We start from the raw sequence: 18,917 nt of genomic DNA on the forward strand, positions 1-18,917 counted from the left end.
TGGATTTGTTACCGAGTAATGCTTTAATCTTTACCACCAAGTCTTTGAACCCTAACTACATTGATACACAACACTCACATGTAAGTGTATGCATGTATGTATATATATATATTTGTATCTATATACATATATACATATGTGTGTCGATAAGCACACTTATGTATATATTCACGTCTATACGACCATGAAAGAAATCATACTATATATATATACACAGAAACATAGTCTCACATATATGCAGATATGCACTCCTGTTTATATATACTAACACACACACACACACACACACACACACACACACACACACACACACACACACACACACACAAACACACATACACACACACGTGATTACACTAATAATAATAAGATAGATATGCATAAAATTGTATGTATATATACAAAATTTTATGGTGATATATGAATACGTTTGCACATTCATTCTTACATACTTAAAAAGAAGCTTATATTCATGCATATACGCATACGTATGCAATGTGTGTGTGTATGTATATTTATGTATATGTGTCTCTGTGTGCTCTATGCATACGTCTATCTATATTGTGCAAGTAAGTATTCTTACGTACGTATATGCTTATACACATAGCAAACTTAATGTATAAAATGGTGACTTTAAATGAATTTTATTTGGTACGTAAGTCTTATTAAGCGAACATGCGTGTATGTACGATGTTTTCAGAGAATATGTAAAATGTGTGGCGTAATAATGTTTTCTTACTTTATCTATTTTTGCTCCTTCAGATCAAGGGCCCTTTTCTTTTTCTGTTCCAGTTCCAGCTATAATAAAATAAATATAGTTTGCATCATGATTTCTGATTCTATCGAGTAAAAATGCTCTTACGATTGGAAACTTAACAAAGTGCCTGGTCAGAAAATGTTCAGGAGTTCCTCCGCCTTTTGACGATTCCTTGATTTGCATTTATAATAAAATAAATATAAACGAATTGTAAAAATGAAAAGAAATATACAAGGCGCAGGAGTGGCTGTGTGGTAAGTAGCTTGCTTACCAACCACATGGTTCCGGGTTCAGTCCCACCGCGTGGCACTTTGGGCAAGTGTCTTCTATTATAGCCTCAGGCCGACCAAAGCTTTGTGAGTGGATTTGGTAGACGGAAACTGAAAGAAGCCCGTCGTATATATATATATATATATATATATATCTATACAATATGTTACATTACTCGGTAGTCAAGATAAAACTCTGAGTTTCAGATGCCGAAGTGGAAATCCACAACACCATCTCTTCGGTTATCTGGCTATTTGAAAACGTTATGAAAAAATACCGTTAAAAATGAAGGGAAATTACTCTGTTATAACTCTGCTTTGCCTGCGTACTTATACATCGCTCGCATTTTTCGTCATAAAAATACATAAAAATATATAAAAATATATAAAAATATATAAAATCTTCTTGGGACATAACACAGAAAGCATGTTCTATCCGTTTTCTTTAGGGGACCAAAAACGTAACAGAAATTTAGTCACATGTGGGCATGATCCGAAAAGCTCTGTCCTTGTATTTAGACATGTGGTAGGGTCTAAGCTGCTTTTCCAGATAAGCCATCTCTCCATGTCGCATAAACCGCACCTTCCGCTGCCGTTAGTGTAGGGCTTACATCTGGCCAAAATCTTCCATTGTATGTTATAATCGACACCTTTATCTCTTAAAGACCAAATATGATTGGATAATTGTGTCGCTTTTCTTTTGTTCCAGTGCCTAAAGCTCAAACTGTGGTTATTGAACCTGGCCTTGAAATTACCCTCTGTCAGGCCCACGTATTTCTTCGTCGAAATGGTGTCTTTAGTGGTTATAGAGTTTACGGTAGCTTCATATATGATGGTCTTGGACATGCAAGCTCCATTTAGCGGGCACAATTCTTTATTCCTGCATGAACAGCTGTTTTCTTCTTGTGTTTTTTGTATGTTATGATTGATTATGTTTTTAAAATTGGTAGTTGAACTAAAACTAATTTTTAAATTGTGTCTATTGAAGAGTTTCCTATAAGCATGGTTAACTGGAAAATGTCTATCTATCAGTGCTAGGAAATATTTACCTATATTGAAGGCCACCTCGGGTGAGTAAGGGGGTGTAAACCAGATGACCTTCCTATTTCTATTATTCCTTTTCCTTACTGTTGGGCTGGTAATAGGTGTATATTTTATTTTTTCGCTAAAACCACTATCTTTTAAAGCTTTATTATAAACTGGGGCAACGCTATTGAAGATGTCCTCATTAGATGAGAGGCTAGAAATCCTCTTACTAATATTTTTAACTAAATTTTTGAATACTATAGGGGGATGGCATGAACCTACATTAATATAACATAGTCTATCATTGGGCTTCCTATAAGGCTTATAAATATTATTATTAAGATCTAAGGAAACGTCTAAGAAATTGACAACCGTCAGGTTAGTGTCTATAGTTATACTAAGTCCGAAGTGTTTCATTAACTGGATAATATCCTTCCTAAAACGATCTTGTGCTGGTCCATTTGTATTAGCTGTTAAGGCGAGGGCATCATCTTTGTAGATGGCGAAATGTACGTTAGGGAATGTCTTACCGAAGGTATCTAGGAGAAAGAGTCCAATTAGATCACAGCCATGTGACTGCAGCCATGCTGGGGCACCACTCTGAAGGATTTTAGTCGAGCATATCGACACCAGGACTGAATTCATTTAAGCCTTGTACTTATTCTATCGGTCTTTTTTTTTGCCGAATCGCTAATTTACGGTAACGTCAACACGCCGGCACTGGTTGTCAAGCAGTGGTGGGAGACAAACATATTATACTAAGGCTAGGGCACAGACATATAACGAAATTAATAAAGAAGCTAGCGTCATCGCCACTAAACTTAAATTAGATAAAAAAATAGAAACCCTCCCCCAAAAAGAGGCCTTGGTTTACAATTAGAAGATCACGAGTTCGATCTATTTGCGTGTCATCTTGGGGAAGTATCTATTACTATAGCTTCGAGTAAACCGGAGCCTTGTGAGTAAAAATGGATTTATGGAAATCGCGCATATGCTCTCCTCTTAGATTGTGCCACATTCTTATCACACTCTGTGTCACGTTGATTGTGTCTAAGTATTCTCGTGTTCTCGTGTTATTGAATATTCAACCACTTACATATTAATTAACTGAACAGGTATTTCATTTTTGCTGATCAACTGATCAACAAGGGGGTAAATACATAGGGATCAAACAAGGACAGACAAACGGATTAAGTCGAGTATATCGACCCCAGTGCGTAACTGTTACATATTTAATCGACCCCGAAAGGATGAAAGGCAAAATCGACCTCGGCGGAATTTGAACTTACAACGTAATGGCAGACGAAATACCGCTAAGCATTTCGCCCGGCATGCAAACGTTCCCGCCAATGTCTATATACCAGATATCTTTTATCTTTTATTTTTTTCAGCCATGTGACTGCAGCCATGCTGGGGCACCACTCTGAAGGATTTTAGTCGAGCATATCGACACCAGGACTGAATTCATTTAAGCCTTGTACTTATTCTATCGGTCTTTTTTTTTGCCGAATCGCTAATTTACGGTAACGTCAACACGCCGGCACTGGTTGTCAAGCAGTGGTGGGAGACAAACATAGGGAAAAAATCTCAAACATACATACATATATAATTTCAGGTCATCCCATAAGTTCTGTCCGATTTTACCTTTTTTAAAATTGAATGAAATTTAATAGCATTTGAGAATGTCTAATGGAATTAAAAATTATATTTATGCATTTGTGTATATTTAAACTAATTAAATATTATTTTACAGAATAATAGAATTAAAATTTCTTTGATTAAAACCCTTTCTAACAGGGAAGAATCCAAAGAGCATTTGAGGCACATAATGCTTTACGAGTAGAAAAAAGGAAACTCTGCAGCCGAAGCGACTCGAAACACATCAGTTTATGGGAAAGAATGCTTGAATGAAAGAACTTGCAGAAGATGGTTTACAAAATTCAAAACTGGAGATTTTAGCCTTGAAGATGAAGATCGAACCGGACGTCCAGCTGAGTTTTGATGATAAGCTCCTTGAGGCATTACTTGAAGAAAATCCTGCATTATCATTTGAGAATTGGCAATAAAGCTTAGTTCAAACCATATAACTGTTCTTCTTCATCTTCAACAACTTGGAAAGGTTCCTAAACTTGGAAAATCGGTTCCTCATTAATTGTCCGAAAGCAACCGCAAATCCCGAGGTGACATCTGCTCTTCTCTCCATTCTCGCGAGCTCATTTCACCCTTTTTGGATAGACCTGTGACTGGTGACGAAAAATGGATCTTCTATCGAAATGTTAAACGTCGTAAACAGTGGCTTGTTAAAAGGGAAAAAAACTCAACCACAACTGAGAAGGGAACTTCATGGGCAAAATGTTCTTATCTCTATCTGGTGGGATTGCAAAGGAGTAATTCACCTAATATAACAATCAATGCTCAAGTCTACTGTCAGCAATTAGAGCGTTTGAACCGAGCTTTGAAGAAAAAAGACCCGCTTTAGTGAATCAAAAATGAGTAATGTTTCATCAGGACAATGTGCGACCCCACACTGCAAAGATCACATCACAGAAGATCGAGGAGCTTGGTTGGGAAAAACTTCCTCATCCATCTTATTCTCCCGAACTTGCTCCTTCAGACTACCATTTGTTTCGTAGTTTACAGAATCATTTAGGGGACATAACTTTCGCCAGCCAGGAGGAGGTCGAAACAGGCATTTCAAAGTTCTTCGCTTTGAAACCAATAGAGTTTTACATTGATTGGATTAAAAAGCTTGTAAATACATGGAAGAGAGTCATAGATAATCAGGGAAAGTACATTGAGGATTAAATTTCAATTAAATACAATTAATGTTCACTTGTTTTCTGTATTCAAAATTCGGACAGAACTTATGGGATGATCTGATATATATATGTATATATATATATTTACGAAAGGCTTCGCTCAGTATCCGTCAACCAAATCCACTCAAAAGGCTTTGGTAGGCCCGAGGCTGTAGTAGAATACATATACATAAGGCGCCATAAAGTAGGACTGAACCCAGAACCGTGTGGTTAGGAAGCAAGCTCTTTACCATCACAGTCAGGCCAGCGCATACATTTGTGCAGATTTGTATGTATATCTTTATATATTTGTTATATCAGTAGAGTAAATATTTGCGATTTTTAAGTATCAAATTTAATGTAAAGTATCTTACTTCAGAATATATTCTATAAATCGATTCTACACATTTTTCTTATACGAAACACGTTTATTTATGAGCTGCCTTAGGATTTCGCGGTTTTGAATTCTCTGAATAATCGAAGCAACTGAAAACGGAAGAGTCCGTGGGAAATAGTTTTGGCATGTATACTTGATACAGCAGGCTGTTGAAGTGCAGTTCGACTAAATTCTACAGTTATTCGCGAGATACAGCCGGTCCTTTTCGGTTGAGCATACATGATATAAATGTCTTCTTGGAACGCACCATTGATTAATTTGCAATACGTTCATGGTTTGATAGTTTCGTTCTGCACCAAGAAATATTCATAGCATCCTCGGTTTGGGAAAGTGTTTGTAATTTTCATTCTGTTACTGCACCAAATGCCGTCAGTTATCGTAAAGAAACCTTTCATTTTTATTTATCAATTTTTTTTTGCTGCATGTAACAATGTGATAAAAGATATTTTATCTTCACAGCACATAAGCTTGACACAGACAGGGTAATGACGATTACTGCAATTTTCATGCGGCTTGTGTGATACATGCGTTATTTCATTAAGATTTGCCATAAAGGTATTACAAAGAGTAGCTTGCGGGCTGGACATATACATTGATGAGGTGAATGATGAAACAAGGATGATATTGATGAGAGAAGGCAGAAAACGCCCGCCGATTTTCTGCTTCTCTAAAACATTGTTCTTTTTTTCCATCAAAAACAACAATTATTGGACCTAATAGACCATTACAAATATATATAATAAATTATTCAATATACACACAATCTATAAGATCAATCCTCCTCATCGGAACCCCCAAGCAAATTACACGCCGCCTGCAGGAAAGCCTGCATCGGCAGGTCGGGGCCCGGAAAGAAGAAAGCAAAATCTACCTTATTACAGGTCACCTTGACCTCGAACAGCTCCTTCTGACTCACGACGTCCGCAGCCACCTGCGGAGGCCAGTTTGGACAGTCTATAAAAACCGAGTCCAAGCGTTCTCGGCCTGGAAGACCGTCCTTGTGTGATACATGCTTGTTAGGAGTCCTTGACTATCCAAATACGTACAAATGTCGAAAACTGTTGTATGCTACACGTTTAGGTCTTGAGATAATTATAGAATTATTTGCTTTGATCCTGCTCCAATAATAACACTCCGTTTTTCGTTGTCGCTCACAGAAGATCGTCTGTGACCTTCCTAACCTTCGGGGTTTCCCTGTGAATTATTGTAATCGATCTTAAACTGTATCAAGTTCGGCAGTCACTTGTAGGTGATTTCCATATAAAACCTTAGACGTATTTTTTCCTTGGAAATATTCTTCTCTGGGGATTTAACATGCACTTGAAACTTGAAAACAAATCCAAGCAACTACAGGACAAGATCTGATCCGGTAGCATTCACCTTACCGGCAAATTTTCAGAAATATTATCCACTCGATTTATCTACTATCGCATTTGTTATCAATTTTCGAATCTCTTCTGCAATTTGTTGCCTTCTTTAACAGTCTATATTATGTTACCATTTCTCTCATTTTCCGCAAAGTATATCTAACAAATATTTCTAGGTTGACTGAAAAAGTGATTTTGATTACACTGGTTACTTTAAACTACTTGCTGATTTTAGGAGATTTTGCCATTACTATATTCACATCTATTAAATTGACTATCTCTTAAGAACAAGAATAAGGTGGCGAGCTGGCAGAAACGTTAGCGCACCGGGCGAAATGTTTAGCGGTATTTCGTCTGTCGTTATGTTCTGAGTTCAAATTCCGCCGAGGTCGACTTTGCCTTTCATCCTTTTGGGGTCGATAAATCAAGTACCAGTTTTGCAACTGGGTTCATTGTGATTCCTTTGTCCTTGTTTGTCCCCTCTATGTTTAGCCCGTTGTGGGCAGTAAAGAAATATATCTCTTAAGAACAACTGCAATAAACAAAAACATTTTCAGCTAATTAATTGTTAATGAATTTATACATAGAGATACTCACTACGTCAAAGTAATGTTTATCCCAGGGAAGTGTGAAAGAAAACAAGTAAGTTTTGCATAATTACCTAATAAATTGATTGTTCAAAGAAAGAAGAGTGTAGAGGATATGTGATTCGATTCGAACAGAAGGCAAATTAAGAGGCTTTGTATCTCGGGAAGAGCAGAAACGGAGAAGGTACATTTTTTTAGAGAAACGTGTAAAAGCAGCCAGCAATGAAGATGCACATTGGGCAAATGTTACTAACCTACGGTTCTTATATTTGTCATTCTCCTATTATCGCACGAAAAATCTAATCCAAATCATAGTGTAACCAGCTGTGGCGTATTCAGTACTGCTTCAAAACGACCACTATATATTTCAGAGTAAGCGATAGAATCTTTTGCCGTTATGATATATAAATGTATTACTGAGTAAGCTTAATATTTAAGGTCTGTCATGTTTATTGAATATGAAACACTTATCGAGCTTCGATCATGAATGACCATTAGATTACACCTAGAAGGTTACCCTCCGAGGCACAAGTCCGAGCAAGGTTGTTTATGGAAGACCAGCAGTCGCCCATGCATACCGGCTTCCCCTCTCTACACCATCAGCGTTATCCAAGGGAAAGGCAAAGAGACCGATACAGCTTGGCACCAGTGACGTCGCAACTCATTTCCACAGCTGAGTGAACTGAAGCAACGTGAAATAAAGTGTCTGGCTCAAGAACACAACACACAGCCCACTCCGGGAATCAAACTCACAACCTCATGATTGTGCGCTTGACGCTTTACTCACTGAGATATAAGCCTTCATAAACGAAACAACCCGTCCCTGGGTGGGATAGAAAATACACCCTTACAATCATGATACTCAATGATGGTGTCGATAATCAACACCGACAATAACTATCTTTGCTTATCCAGTTTCGGCGATATATACCTGACGGAGTACGGTTTAATGTGGGCTATGTATACAGGCATACATACTTGCGCAAAAAATAATTGAGGGAACATAAACCAGAAAGGGAGGCAGAGGGTAGGAAGGAGAGATAAAGAGATAAATATATCATAGATAGAGAGCATTGTGAGGCTATGGGGTTTGAATCGGGTGGAGACACTTGTTGAACTGCTTAGTATCAGGTCCATTAATTCTAAAAACGGAAGAGAGTATTCCAATCTTAATTCATTCACACTTGCCTGACAATTCTTATCTAAGCATAATTGTCTATCAATATACTATACAGAAAAATATCACTTCGAACATATGTTGTTCAGTATGGTTTTGAATTCCAGACGTTTTTCATAAGGTTCTTTCCATATGATGAAACAATCATCCAAATACCTTTTCCAGTTTTCCATTAGGTAGGTGTGGAAAATATGTCCAAATTTCTGGCGTGATATCTCATAGAGTGATAGTTCGAAGAAACCCTCATCATATGGAAAAAAACTTATGAAAAACTTCTGGAATTCAAAACCATACTGAACAACATATATCCCAACATCCAATTCACTATGGAATTAAGCAAACATCATCTCCTTTTCCTTGATCTCCTAATTATAAAAACACCTAAGAACCAAATCATAACAGACATCTACCACAAACCTACAGACTCACAACAATATCTCCTCTTTAGTTCATGCCACCCAAAACACACCAAGACAAATATCACTTTCAACTTAGCTAAAAGGGTATGCACTCAGTCTACTGTCAACAGACCCAAAAATGAAAAACATTATAAATACACACAAAATCCTCAAATGTAAAAGGCAACACAAATCTTTAAAAAACTCTTGACAAATGCCAAACTTCACACACCACATCCACCCCCAGCAGTTAAAAAATGTGCACGCCCAAACTGTGGCACCTGCCCCTTCCTACTTGAAGGCTCTGAATTTATCTTCAAACAAGGAACGAAGTTTAAAATCAAGACCAACTTCTGTTCTCACATGCGCTGGTTGCCAACATAATTATGTTGGACAAACGAGCCTCCCGCTCCGTAAAAGAGTAGCGGTGCATAAAGAACAAATAAATCTCCCGGAATACCGGCAATTCCCACTGAGTGACCACATAGCTTCATGCGCTAAAGACAAAAATCCCAAATTCTACATATTCCCCTTCTACCAATGTAAAGACAGAATTACCACACAGGAGAGAATTAACAAGGAGAATCTCTTTATTGAAAAATTCAAAACGCATCTTAATATGCAAACTCCTCGTTGATCATACTTCTTTTTTCTACCTCATTCTTCATGGATGGACTAACACAAATATATAAGGATACCATGCAGTCATCACCTTAAGCTAAAAGTTATATTCTTTAAATATCACTATTATTATTGTTGTTATTATTATTATTATTTTTATTATATATGACATAACAATCTGAAATGTAATTATAAATTGGTTTATGCAAATTTATATAATTAGAAAACAATATAAATAAAGTGTTAAAATATGAATGTTAAGTTAGCAAACAATTATATAAAAAAGATAATGCAAATGAAGCTAAAATGATAATTTTATAATTTAAGGTTTATTAACACACTTTATTACAAAAAATTGATAAACACAAATTGAAGAGCTTAAAACCCATAGAGTTGTCTCCTCTTATTCACAACACAGGAACTGGACTACTACTACTTCCTGTTTTGCCATGCACTTAAGAGACACCCTTAATTAAATTAAACAACAATCATTAAACTCAAGATACACAAAGACTTTACAATGTATCGGAGTACTTTTTAAAAAATTTTGTATATATTTATTTTTATTTTTTTGTAAAAAACAATGTAATTTTCTTTTTTCTCCCTCTTCACATTTAAAAAAATGTCTTTTCTTTAGAATTCTTGAAAAGTCACATTATGACGAAAACCGGTTTGAATTAATATATATTTATATATTTGATCAATTCTTCAAAAACTTTTTCCATTCACCCATTTTCATTAAAATTTTCTTTCAATTAAGCATTCTGCCTTTTTACAATTTTTCCTTGCTATATATATATATATATATATATATATATATATAACGGGAAGGTTTACGAAAATAAACAAAAGACGAAGGCGGGTGGAGTACAAAAAAACAATTGTATTAGTATGGCGCTCAGGAATAGAAATAAAACAAGTCTTTTACGTTTCAAGCCTACGCTCTTCGACAGAAAGATACACAGAAAAGAAACAAGGAGAGAAAAAAATGCGTGCAGGAGCTAACGATTCAACATGGCGTTCTGATTTCAGCCATACATATATATATATATTATATATATATATATTATATATATATATATATATATATATATATATATATATATATATATACATATATATATTCGACGGGCTTCTTTCAGTTTCCGTCTACCAAATCCACTCAGAAAGATTTGGTCGGCCCGAGGCTATAATAAAAGTCACTTGCCCAAGGTGCCACGCAGTGGGACTGAACCCGGAACCATGTGGGTGGTAAGCAAGGTACTTACCACACCGCCACTCCTACGCCTATATATATATTATATTAAATTAGAGATAAAACCACTATTAGGCAAATCAAACAATGAAAAACATAAGCCAATACATAAAATTAATTTAATTTATATTATTTTAAATATATATCAAAAGTATTAAAATTTTAATAAAAGATAAAGAGTAAAACACTATGATCGTTTCATGGCTGTACAATTCGAATAACAATAATTTAAATTCAATTAATAATTCGAGTTATGGTTACAGTCAATCTTCAGGTTAATTGAAATATCTAAAAAATAATCAGAAATATTTAAACAATATTTTAATGATATAAATAATATAATAATTTTACTTATAATAAACTCTATTATCAAACTAGAAACATAAAATTTAACAATTATGATTATATCAAAATCGACTATAATGTTAAATATTAATTTTAATTTATAAGGTAGGAAACCCACCAATAATCTAATATCGGTATTAATCTATATCTAATTACATAAATATTTCAAAATGACTATTATATATAAAAATTATCAATGAAAATATATAAATGTATATAAATATTATAATTAAGATCTGAAATAATCTCGATAAATAAATATATATGCACATATAATAAAAACCTAATAAATTAATTTTTCATATTTAAAGACGAAATAGCTAATTTCAAAATACAAATAAACAAACTTAAACGAACTTTCGGAAATCTTATGTAAAATACTTATAGAAATAATCAATTCGTAGTAATATAGTATCGAATAAATACTATAAATATAATTATCAATGGGAATAACTAGCGAATATCAATTTAAAGAAATAACTAAGTTATGCTATTAAATTAGACATGGCCTGGACCAATCTTTAGTCGAAACATATCTAAGTTTATCAAAGTTTATCTAATTTAATTATAAGAAATTTAAAACTACAATTAATACTATTAAAACATGTATATACAAAAGCCTAACTTTATACACCTCGTATGCTTGCTATCAAACAACAAATCTATCGCTAAGTAGTATCTTACGAATAAACTTAAATTTAATATCTAATAATATAGAAAATTACGATAATTAGATCATTACATAAACAACGATATTTACATAAGGAAATATTATTACACCAAAGACTTATACAATATTAAAATTTACAATTTGAAGATCTTAAATATAAATAAATACTTATCTTAGCGAGGTTTAGTAATGAACTAAAATTTTGAATCGGAAAACGTCTTTACATATATATATATATATATATATTATATATATATATATATATATAATATATATATATATATATATATATATATGTGTGTGTGTGGTGTGTGTGTGTGTGTGTGGTGTGTGTGTGTGTGTGTGTGTGTGCGTGTGTGTGTGTGGTGTGTGTGAGTGTTACGCGCACATTTATTTTATCCTTTCCACTTCTACTCATCTCAGCGTTCCTTTTTATACTTATTTTCTCTGGAGAGATCTATACAACAAAGACCGCCTACTTTATTATCTCATTATAATTACACGCATATAATAACACAATTTATCTATCTATCTATTATTCTGCCCAAATCTTTGTAACATACTTGTTATGTACATTCATCCTTGTGAATATATCTGTCTCGATTTGTCAGTTTCACCTATATTTGCTTCCATATCTTGTCAATCCTCTCAAGTTATAAACCTAAATAAATCTTTCTAGACACATTTTTTTATACATGTGTTTTTAAATTACTGGCAATCTTTCCTCTATGTAGTCGCTCAAATACGTCAGAGTCTTTTCCCCATATCATTACATCATGTTAATGTCTCTTCACAAAACCTAGCGCCCACCATAGCTACCAGTATTATCTCTGAACATAAACACCTGTACACATGTTTTCTAATTATTTTTGCTAAATCTTTTTCTTAATCATAAATAGTATTTTCTAATTTTCTTAGTTTACATAAACGTTTTCCGATTTATTTATTCACGTTATTAATTCCATTATGAAATACCATCACTTATTCTTCTTATTTTTAATTTTGTTTATTTAATTCTTCATTCACACCTCCGCATCTTTACTTATCTATGTCAAAACACGCACACACTTCCACACACTTCTTCCAAAACGAATTCCCACGAATAATATTTTCGATTCTTCATCAAACATTTATACATGCATGTACCTAATTTTTTCTAATTATTTTTTCCTTTCATGAAAGCTCTTTATTTAAAATTATACATTTAGTGTAGAGACTCGTATTTTTCATTTTTCTTTACAGTGTTTTGTTCTTCATTCATTTATGTTCCTATTCATACCTTCATTTACCTGTAATCTTAGTAAAACTCTCTCAGGCAGTTTCGCATTGAAAACTGTTCTATTTTAAATTTCCTGTTATCCTTTTGTTCGCATATTAATACATTAATACATTTAATTATTCACGTATTTTTCCATTTTCGCCCGATTCCCTAAATCTCTAATTTTTGCATACGACAGTAGTATCAACTCCAATAGCCTATCTATCTATTTATCTATCTATCTATCTATCTATCTATCTATCTATCTATCTATCTATCTATCTATCTATCTATCTATCTATCTATCTATCTATCTTTATATTGACACACATTAAATATTTTTCCGTCTATTATTCGGTACAACCCATTTGTCGATTTGTCTTTCTGTAAGCCCAATTCTGCCTGTTGTTTTAACTTATCTATTCATAGCCTATAGTCTTTGAGAGGCGGTTGGATGGAACTTACACTCACCTTCTTATGAGAGCTCAAAATCTCTCGTAGAAGCGTCATCCAACCAAATTACCACCTGTATCATCTCTTGTGAAAGGTAGAAGAGTCCAGTTTGCTGGACATTGTTGTAGAGCTGGAAACGAGGTAATTTCTCCTCTTCTCCTCTGGAAGCCATCTGCTCGCGATACCACTCTCCTACCCTGATGTAATCTCCAGGGATACAGGCATCCAGCAACAAGACCTCCGTAATGCTATGATGGACTGTGAAGTCTGGCGTAACGTAGTAAATTCCATTGTCTCGACCACGGTCGAACAATGATGATGATTCATAACCCAGTTATTTACTACTCACGAATATTTACTACCTCACTCAAACAAACCTACCGTTCTATTAATTCACGAAATAAGTTTCTTTCCTTGCCAACTCATGAAACACTATTTATCTGCTACTGATTCCAATATCATTACAGAAGAAAAATATCGGCAACATTTTTATATGGTCTCGTTTTTTTCCTATAATTTTCTCCCACTCATGAGTTTATATACTAGCATTGATTTCTTAATTTCATTCTTCAGTTGATTTTTTCACTTATCCAGATATTTACCAATAAAATAGTAAAACACTCACTCATTTCGCCCTAAAATGTTCGTCTATTTATTCATTAACTCGCATGTTAAAGTACTCACATAATATCCATCTCTAGCCTTTTACCGCTGAAATCCCGAAACCTATATCCATAGGAACTCATATATTTTCATGCCTCCATTTACATCTCAATTCATTACTTCAGTCTTTTAAGTTTTTAATTGATTTATGGAAGAATTCACGTTCGGATTAATTCATTTATTAATCATTTTCCCTTCTGCTCATACCTCAGTCAGTTCACATATGTTCTCACATATATCACATATTACAACACAAAAAAACATTCTTTTGTCCTAGTAACTGCAATACTTCTCAGGCTGCATTTCTTCTCTCCATAAGTCGCCACATGAAGTTTGGCTGACATGCATAGCAATGCAAACTTCTATTTCAGCAACGTATACAACTCACTACAATTCCTGATGTATATTAAATATGGAAATCTTTCAATCGGTTAGTGACACCTCTCAGATATAATCAACTGTATTCTTATAATAAAATCACCACAAAACTTATTTCGTAAGAGTTAATCTTAACAATAGACATATCCACCAGACTCCACCCTGAAATAATTCTGTCTTATCGTTCCACATACGCAAACATAGGAATACAAAAATCATTATAGATGTGTGTGTGTGTGTATACATATATACATATACACAGACACACACACATGAACACCACACTCATACATATATACATGTTTTTTTGAGTATGTATTTATATATATTTATATATATATATATATATATATGAGTATACATACATACATACACATATATATGCATATATGTATATACATATATATATATATTTATATATATATATATATATATATATATATATATATATATATATATATATATATGCATGTATGTATACACATATGGTGGGGGTGCTTTTATAATTAGATTTTATATGTGAGAAATGCTTTGGAACGAAGCCAGTTTTTAGATATTATTACGTAAATGCTGTTTCTAACACATAAAGTTACATAAAACATTCCGTAAATTCTTCAAAGGAAGATATTTAGATTAGCGCACCTATAGATTTCTGTATACTTATAGAATTTGATTCGCCGTTTCAATGAAATATATACCCGAGGCATCTTTCCTGGTATTCTTCTTTTCATCCTTTATTGCTTTTCCATATACTCTCGTTGCTTAATCTCCACCTCTATATCTCCTCCAAATTGCAGGTGGCGAATCGAAAGGGAAACAATGCACTTATTTTACGCTAGATTCTCTTGCTGTGCTGCCATATCTATTGAGAAGCTGGTAATCTTTGTTATTAAGAGAAACGCAACTAATTGGATAATTGTTCTTTCCACATAGAAGCACGTTAATGTGAAGGATAATTATCTCTATAGGAATATTCTGGAACCGATCTTTTAAAAGAAACAGCTCCAAGCAAAAATATTCAACAGCTAGTGAAGAGATATTAAAATCGAAACTACAATGCAATTAATTATTGCAACCTAAGTATTTACGTTAGGGCTGCAGGTGATAAGTTTGAACAATAATTTTAAATATGCTCTGGTTGTTAGTTAAATTCACCCATAATATCGTAAGGTGAGTAAAAACTAGATTACAAGCTTTTATGAGGCAAATGAAATCGAATATATATATATATATATATATATATATGTGTCTGTCAGTTTGCCTGCCTGTCTGACTGTCTGTCTGTGTCAGTCACTCTATGGTACGCCTGCTTTCTCTCTCTCTCTCTCTCTCTCTCTCTTTTTCTCTCTCCATGTTTCTGCCTATGTGTCTTCCTGTTTGTCTCTCTACCTGTCCGTCGCTCTGTCCGTCTGTCTATCCGTCTGTCTGTACATCGGTCCGTCTATCCATCTATCTATCTATCTATCTATCTATCTATCTATCTATCTATCTATCTATCTATCTATCTATCTATCTATCTATCTATCTATCTATCCACTTGTCAATCTATTTGTTTGTATGCCTGTCTGTCTCTCCATCCCTCTCTCTCTCACTCACTATATATATATATGTATAAATAAATAAATAAATATATATATATATGTATGTATTTATGTATATATATATATATATATATATATATATATATATATACATACATACATAATCAATAAGACACCTCTGATTTCGTGTGCAAATGTAGCATCCAACAAGGAAATCACTCTCAGGAACATTAAAAGAAAAAAATAATAATTTTTTACACATAATTTTCTGTTGTGAATATAAGGTGTAAGAAGCGTCTGGTAGTTTAATGCGTAAATTTCTTGAAGTGTGAAAAATATTTAATTTAATTTCAAATATACATTCGAGAAATTTTCTTTTTTTCCGTATGTTAGGCAGATACATAATCAAGATGAAGAGAAAATTGCACGCCTATGTCGTGCTTAGTGGCTTTTGTAGTTGATGATGATGATGATAATGATAATGATAATGATATATTATATATATATATATATATATATATATATATATATATATATATTTATTTATATAATGTGTAAAGAAAATAATGTATATGAAGTATAGTACATTAATAATATATATAAATGAAAATAAAAAATATATAAATAAATTTACATATTTACAGGCGCACGCAGGCACGCACATACACACAAACAACAACATACATATGTACGTACAGTCGCACATATACACATATATATACAGTAAGCATGACGTATCGACGTATATATCAATTTAAAGGCATAGAAATAATGAAGTAATTATAAAGAAATTGATTAAAGAGTCAAAATTATAATGGTATTGAATCAATATGAAGATTGAGTAAAACATGGAAAGTTTCAGGAAAATATGTTTTGTTTGCTATGCAACACTCATAGATTTAGATAATATTCTAGCAATATATAAACATATATATATATAATATATATTAATATATATATATAATATATTATATTATATATATATATATATATATATATATATATATATATATATATAATATATATATATATATATATATATATATATGTTTGTGTGTGTGTGTGTATACAGATAACAAAAGAAATGGAGTATATTCAACCACGGCTTACGATTTAAATCACCATCTACTGTTAACCTTATAGCAAGGCCTTTATATATTAAGTAATACACCAGTAGTACCTACGAATACATTCATCCCTTAGACGATTTCATAACCTCTAACTCAAAATTTATATATATATATATATATAGGGAGAGTTCACGAAAAAAACAAAAGACGAAGACAGATGGTGTATAAAACAAACAGTTGTATTAGTATATCGCTCAAGAATTGAAAAAGTCTTTTACGTTTCGAGCCTACGCTCTTCTACAGAAAGAGACACAGAAAAAAAAAAACAAGTAGCGAAAAAATATGTGTGTAGTGGCTACCGATCTATCATACACATAATGTGTGTTTGCGAGATGGATCGGATTATGTTTGTTTTGGGTACCGAAATGGAGAATATCGTAGCAGCAATGTGACGCGTATGAACAGTGTTGACGTGTTGAGAATCCCACAGAACGTCCACAGATGCACAGCCTCCTGAGGAAATAAACAATTATAATATTGTCATAAAAGTAAGTCATAGCTAATCATACAACGTGAAACATCTCATATGTCATACTTGTACACAATTCTAAGTCGTATTAGTTACGTATATATTTAAATCTCTAGAGATATTTCACTCTATAATATACATTTAAGAAACAATCCCGCACAGTATTGTACATTAATACTCAATCTAACCACCCCAAAATGTTATTCTGCATATTTCAATATGCATATTGAAGCTTACTGCTGTAATAGCTTCTCACAAAACATTTTCAATATGGTTGCAGATTACTATGTAGTGGCACCACCTTGTAGGTCATACAAAGAAAGAATAAATACTCACGTACACTATTACCCAAATCTAAAACAGGAAACATTTGTAAGCTATAACCAATCATATAAATTGAATATATAAAGATATCGCGTGATCTTTCGTCTCTTTAATCAGAAAGCCTTATTCGAGCTCCCATAGATACTGCAAGTTGTTCAACTAACTCAGTTTTAAGCCAAGTCTTAGCTATATGAGAACATATATGATAGTACAAACAAAGACAAAACAAAACAAAACAAAAAAACAAAACAAAACGCAATACAAAAGCACAAGTAGAGAATTGCGAAATCGGTGGGATTGATTAATCAATATAATCATTCCTAGAAATTGAGTGCTACTTATTTCATCGACTCCAGAACGAATGGGAGTAACGTTTTATACTGCCAGGATTTTAACTCAAAATGCGTAGGGGTGAAAAATACTGCTAGGCATTTTGTGACACTCTCTAATGCTTTGGTTACTACCTGCTTTAACAATCCACAGAATGTTGTATTCAAAAACAATTTGACGTTAGCCGACTTACAAATCTCAGAAATCAGGAGCTCTTTGCGAAAAAATACATTTGCTTTGTACACTGGGACCAGGTTGCCACAAACAACACGTCAGTAAACTATATAGGGCTTATATAGTACTCCTTCGGAATTCGACTGCATGAGCAGATATTCACTCGTTCCGTCAAAGTGACATGGGAAATAAATGCAGTGCATTTGAAACAGATTTGAAAATCAAGAAACAAAGAAGGGTCCATTAATATCTGACAAGGAGCATGAAATATAAGACAAAGATCAGATAAGCACCGCTCTCCGTCTCTGTCTGTCTCTCTCTCACGCTATTTATATATATATGTATACATCCATCCATCCATCCATATATATATATATATATATATATGTAAAATTATAAATTAAGATATCTACGAGATACCACCATGGTGAAAATAGCAGCCATGATCTGAATTTAAAACCACCTAAATTGTCCATATATGGAAAATTTGATATACGGACAATTTAGGTGGTTTTAAAGTCAGATCATGA

This window comes from Octopus sinensis, linkage group LG3 (genome assembly GCF_006345805.1).
Source record: "Octopus sinensis linkage group LG3, ASM634580v1, whole genome shotgun sequence".
Classification (NCBI taxonomy): Eukaryota; Metazoa; Mollusca; class Cephalopoda; order Octopoda; family Octopodidae; genus Octopus; species Octopus sinensis.